The sequence below is a fragment of the Ictidomys tridecemlineatus genome, chromosome 4 (genome assembly GCF_052094955.1).
Source record: "Ictidomys tridecemlineatus isolate mIctTri1 chromosome 4, mIctTri1.hap1, whole genome shotgun sequence".
NCBI classification, from domain to species: domain Eukaryota; kingdom Metazoa; phylum Chordata; class Mammalia; order Rodentia; family Sciuridae; genus Ictidomys; species Ictidomys tridecemlineatus.
Genome location: NC_135480.1, coordinates 30,048,311 through 30,054,310, shown reverse-complemented (window position 1 = coordinate 30,054,310; position 6,000 = coordinate 30,048,311). Strand labels below are relative to the sequence as shown.

The following is a 6,000-nucleotide window of genomic DNA, read 5'->3' as shown; positions in this document are numbered from 1 at the left end:
TCCAGCAGGCTGTTCCCTCAGGGCTCTGCTCTCAGATCTGGAGCTGATAAACTAATTGGAGCTAATGTGATAATGGGCAATAATGACATTTACTGTTTTTATCAGGCGCAGGGCATACATCTGCCGGTTAACAGGGCCCTTGGCAAGTGCACTAGATGAACAGGAGGGAAGGATGGGAGGGTTTGGTGTGGGTTAGAGAGGCAGAGGGGCTTACTGGGCTGCCCTAAAGCATACCACCCAAACCTTCAAGACCTGCTTGAAGATCTGAGTTCCAACCCCTCCCAAGCCTGCAACACCCCCCCCCACTCACTACTTGTAAAACCCTCTGCATTCATGATGCACAAATAAATAAAACAAGCCCTCCTGCCTTAATAATACAATCACCGCTTGCTTTTTGTTCTCTTTCCAGTCAGCCTTTGGTCATAGGCAGAACTTTCATTTTTACATAAGGAACTATTTGGTTTTGATCATAAAATCATTTTCTCATTGTCAAAACTCAATTCCCCTCTCTTCTCCCTCACAGGGGAGTCCCGGCAGCTCAAGAAAGCTGCTTGAACCCTTGGCTCATGCCCGGCCAGGCAGTGTCCAGGAAGACCCAAGAGAGAAAGTTAATGGTTAGGAGATGGTATTTTTCCTTGCCAGGGGAGTCGCTCACCTGTACCGGGAGGAACATCTGTGAGCCAGGGAAGGAGCAGGCAACCCCTGATATGCCCTGGGCCCCAGGGCAGGGTTGCATGGGTAGTTGAAATCCATGGTCCTCCCCAACATTTGACCTCTTCTTGCCCAGACTGCATTGATTAATTTCCAATTTCAGTATCTTGGCCTTTACTTCTGGAGTACCTATGGGGAGCGTGAATAAACCAGTAGTCAGGGTCATGTGAGGTGTCCAGAGGAAGTGAGGAGCCAGATAATCCAGCAAATCAGCCCTTGCATCGTTGAGAGCTGACTGCTGGACCTGAACATCTCTCGGGGGATCCTCCTCCTCAGGAGCCTGCCTTTCCAGACATCTTCTAAGGCTCTTTCCTGGCTTTTCAAAGTTCATTGGAATTGCCAAGAGTCACTGTCAACGAGGTAGTTGTGATGCTTGAAGGGAGACCTGGCTGGGGGCTCCTTTAGAACCTGGTACCTGAACAGCCAAGGTAAAGACCTTGATTGCAAAGCAGGGTAGACCAACTAGAGATTAGAAAATGAGACAGATGCTAAAGGGGGCCCCCATGCCCCTTTCCCATCATCCCTGCCAGATTCCGACTTCTGCTCCCTTTGCCCTTATATGGTCTCCCTCCCTCAGGGTGTCTTTGGGGAGCACAGTACTTTTCACCTGAAACTGCTTCTGAGCTGAAAAGAACAGTCACCACCAAATCAATTCCTCATCCATTAACAGGTTGTCTCTGTACTTGAGACACAGGCATAACCTGGTTAGACCTGTTTTGTTTGAACACTAACCTGTGAGTTGGCCAAATGCAAATGAGCCAATGTTTGTAATCCTTTATTTTATTTTTTTAAAGGGCTGGGTAGCCAATCACAAGAGGGGGAAGTGACTTAGGGAATTCCCGGTTGGTGGCTTATTGCTTAACATCCTACAAAATGATTTTAAATTATTGTCATATGCATTTATCTTCACTCTGATGAGGGCTCCGGCGTGATAACACCTGTGGTGGCCCATCCCTGTAGGAGCTGGAGAGATAGCTGCCTGCTGCCTCCCCTCCATTAGCCAGAGCTATTGGATTTCCCACCCAGAATCTTTAGGTAAATGAGGTAAGTCTTAATTTTTAAGCCTTCTTTTGAATCTGGAATTCAAACACCTGCTTGGAAAGAGAAGCCTGCCCGGATTCAGACAGAAGAAAATAAAGCAGCCGCTGCCGGCAGCTGGCAGGGGGTGAAGCTTGCTTTTCCAGGGCAGACCTCACTGGGTCTTGGTAGGATTTTATTTTCAGAGGAAGCTGGGTGACTTTGGATGTTATCTGTGAGTTTCCTGCATTGTCTGGACTTCCAATCACCATGAATTTAAAAGCCCTCTGGCTTCCCTCTATCAGCGTGGCAAAGCCATGTCCCTGGGTCAGATTGTTCTGAAACCAACAGGCACAAAAAGATAGGTGGCTCTGATACAGCTCAGCAGAGAGCCAGTCGGTGAGGTCGCTATTGGGGTTCAGAGCACATGGTCTCCCTTTCTAGAGATGTCTTCTGCTGGTAATTTTTCTGACTCATGAACTATAAGGGAAGGCTGATTCCTCTGTAGTATCTCCCACTGTTGGACATGGCAAGGAAATTCACATCCACACTGGAAATATTGGTCAGGCAGCCAAGGTAGGCAGGGTCCTGAGGAGAGCGGAGCATTTAAAAAATGACTCCATCCAGGAAAAAAAAAAAAAAGAAAAATCAATTTAGACAGAAGGCTTTACCATATCACAAGGGGACAAACTAACCCTTTGTTCACTCCATAATGGGATCCTAAGACCAGACAGGCAGATGTGACTCAGCAGTGACAAACGCCTTGGGAACAGGGACTCTTTTGATTTTGCTTGGACAAGAAGGGTTGGCTTCAGCATGGACAGAACTGGGAACAGTAGGGAGTTCATCTTGTGGGTCCATAACAGTACCCAGGCGGCAAAGTCACAGGTTTCAACAACCTTCTTTGTCAACTCTGCTTACTCCAAGTACTACTGGGTTTCCGAGGCCAAGTGCAAGGTCCCCTGAGTCCAGGTTCACAGGTGTCTCCCCTGATGTCTGCACTGACCTCGGTGGCAGGGGGAAGCCATCGAGGGTTCAGACCTGAGAGCTTTCTGGTGGAAGGTGTAGGGCAAGCTTTGGTTTGTAGGGTGGGTGTGAAGATGTGTCAGATAGTGACTTTCAGTGTGCACAAGGGAAGTTGGGGCTCACGGACGGCTGTGCGCTACCTCCACTGAGGTCGAGGGGAGAGTCAACTTCTAACAGGAGAGATGAAGGCATGTTATTGGGAAGAATTTCGTGGTTAAGAGATGCTATCAGAACAGGAGATTTAGACGATGACTATAATAACTGCATTTGGAGCTTGAAGAAGGTCCTTCTTGTCCTCCTTTTAAGACCTGAAATTCTGGGGCTGTGATATAACTCATCAATGCCACCTTCTTATAATATGGAGTGGGGTAGGACCCTGTAGTTTCCCCACGAAAGGCTATTATTGGTATTTCAAAATCATGGTGGAACACAAAAGGAGAGTCATTTTGAAATATAACCACACTTAAAAATTCATAAATATCCTAGACACGATCCTTCTTAATTCCAAAATATTTTACAGAGTCATTTTAAAAGAAAGCAACCTCGAGGGAAAGAAACGGCTGTGCTTGGAGTTCTGTTAGGTTACCTAGAGATGGTGCTTGGCTAGGACGCTCATAAGGGAGATTGTGGGCAATCGGTGTGTTTGATCCGGGTCTCGTTTGTTTGAAAGCTCTCAATTTTATTTATTGCTTTGTAGTAAAATGTACCTATTGGTTAAATTCACATAAACTTTTTTTTTTTTAGCTTTATTTATTTATTTCATTTCTTAACACATTACTGTATTGTTATTTCCAAATGGAAGTACTCTGGGCTTTCCCCCATCTCCGACAAGCCCTTCACTCACATGATTCCATGTTGGCGGGCATCGGAAAGTGCCCCCATTCATCAGCCAACTGTCCCTTGATCCTCTTTCAATATCTTTTTGACTCCTTAAGGGTCTGAGACGAAATGGAAATTGAAAGGTTAGACGGTGTTCACCACTGTACTCGCTAATGCCAGTTGGAAACTGGAAGGAGCTCATAGTGAGGTCTCCGGGCAGAATGTGAGTGCTTTGGGTCAAAGTTCACTTCCAAGGAAGTGGAATTGAGCTTTCTGGAATCTAACAAAGTTTTATTTCCGTCTTATCTCGCTCCGCTCCACCTCTCCCTGAATTTGGGAACTTGCACTTGAGCACTGGATCGTGTTCATTAGACTCTAGCTTTTCCCAAAGCCCAGGGTAAGAGCCCTGTTTCACGTTATAGTAGCAAGCAACTGTCATTGAGGCTTGTACAGATCATTGAAGAGTTCCTGGATGTTCCGCCCAGAGTCCCCCCAGGTTCTTTCAAGCAGATGTGATTTCGAACCACCTCTGGGAGAGGGGTGGGGTGGAAACCAAGAATCCCCAAGCAGAATCTGCTCACACACTCGGGAAGCAATGCCACGATTTTGAGGAAGCAGATATAAATTCAGTGACACCATTTTGCTGCCAGTTCAGCCCATTTCCCTGGTTCAGATTGCTCCCTGGTAGAGCTGAAGCGACAACCTTTTCTGTTGTGGGTGAGGCCCCGGTTGGGAGGCATCGGCGTGGTGTTTGGAGACCACACATCCTCACCCTGCCTGTGTTACTGGGTAACTGAGCTAGTCACGGTGGCTCTCAGATTTTGTGGTGGGGATCAGCCTCCGAAGACAGAGGCATGGGGCAGCCACGTCTTGCCCAGGTTCTCTTAAATTTGTTTCTGAGTAACTGAAGGGAGAGGGTGGATAATTGGATTTATTTGACATTTTCATTTTCTGTTTTTTTTTTTTATTTTTATAAAATGAATTTTAAATAATATGAGTTGTTCTAAGAAGTGGGCAGTTTGTGCTCTTATTAAACATTGTTAAGTTTCTTTAAATCAGATGGGGTTTTAAAGTGACAGATTGTGGAGCTGTGCAGGGACTCAGCGATGTGTATGGGGGGGGCGGTTGGAATGCTCCTCACAGCAGCTCGTCTTAGGATGGGACAGACTTTCCAGCCAAAGGGCATTGAGGCAAGGAAGCCAGGATACTCAGGAGTAGACATTTCCATGGATCTTTTGGAGTTAATCTGATCAAAACTTCGCTGGATTAGGGAAGGGTAAAAGATTTTTCTTTAAGAATCTTCCTTGAGAAAGGTCAGACTCCATTCCTGGAGCCCAGGGCAAGGAGAGCAGAAGGTGGGCCAGTCAGGAGACCTGGCAAAGCTGTGTGGCCTAGGGCAGCACACTTCACATCTCTGGGCCTTTGGTTTCCTCTTCTCCACAAACCAGATCATCCTTAAGATGTATTTCAACCCTCCAATTTCTGTAGCTGTTGTGACCAGATGGGGGATCAGCCAGTGCTGCCTGGGTAGTGGCTGTTCAGCAGGATGGGCCTGGGTCTGAAAGCTGAGAAAGGGGCAGGAGACGCTTGGAGCCTTTATTTGGGGTGTCAGTTTACACCCACATAAGATCCCGTCTTTCCCAGTTTGGTTCATGTGTCCAAAGCTGGTGAGAGTGTGCAAGGGGATGGAGCAGACTGCTGGTGACCGCTGGACGTGATCTCATGCCATCTTCCATAAAACACCAAGGCGTTCTCCTGAGAAGGGAGCACACAGGCCCCAGGGCCACTGGCTCAGTTTATGTGGGTCCTCATGAGCTCACGGGGTGGATTGCCTGCGAATTCCTGGGTAAATGAGACAGATGTGGATTAACTTCTACAGGAAGACCCCATGGGCAATCATAAGACTGGCCCAGTCACTGGGAAGCCCCCTCCCCGGAGCCCCTGGTGATCCCAGAGGGCCTCAGCTCTGTATCGGGAGCCACAGGGCTTGCCACGGAGTCAAGCAGGGTGTCCAATTTAAAGAGGAGCATAGGGTATTAATTGGCCTTGTTTTAAAAGAGACGTCCCGTAAAATATTCCTTTGAACATGATTTCACTAGCACCTAACCATATTTTCTTTTCCATTTGCTGTCTGGGTCTGAGCCCCTTATTCTGGTTCATTTGGATTCACAGTCTCTCTCCTCCAGCTTCCCCCTACAACCTGGCCCTCAGAACCTTCCTCACTTATTTTCTCAGAAGCATCTTGATTGTTGGTAAGGGCACTTGAATATCTGTTTAGGATATGACCAGTGTGGGTGCATTCAAGACATGCTTTGCGATGAAACAAAGTCTAAAAATAAAAAGTACCTGTTATCGTATTTGATTATCAGACGAATAGACCACCTCATTAACCACACTATTTTAAAGTAAATGCTTATTTCTCCTTTT

The 6,000-nt window shown here is 46.9% G+C and overlaps 1 protein-coding gene across 2 annotated transcripts in view; it reads left to right on the top strand.

The window, feature by feature from the left end:
* Positions 1–1,562: 1,562 nt before the first annotated feature.
* Positions 1,563–6,000, top strand: part of Ehf (ETS homologous factor) — a 42,372-nt gene continuing 37,934 nt past the window's right edge. The window contains exon 1 of one of the 2 annotated variants that reach the window (XM_078046247.1): positions 1,563–1,746. The gene's annotated coding sequence lies outside the window, so the exon portion shown is untranslated. Of the gene's footprint in view, positions 1,756–6,000 lie in introns of both variants that reach the window. The other variant, XM_005327414.4, reaches the window with a different exon arrangement.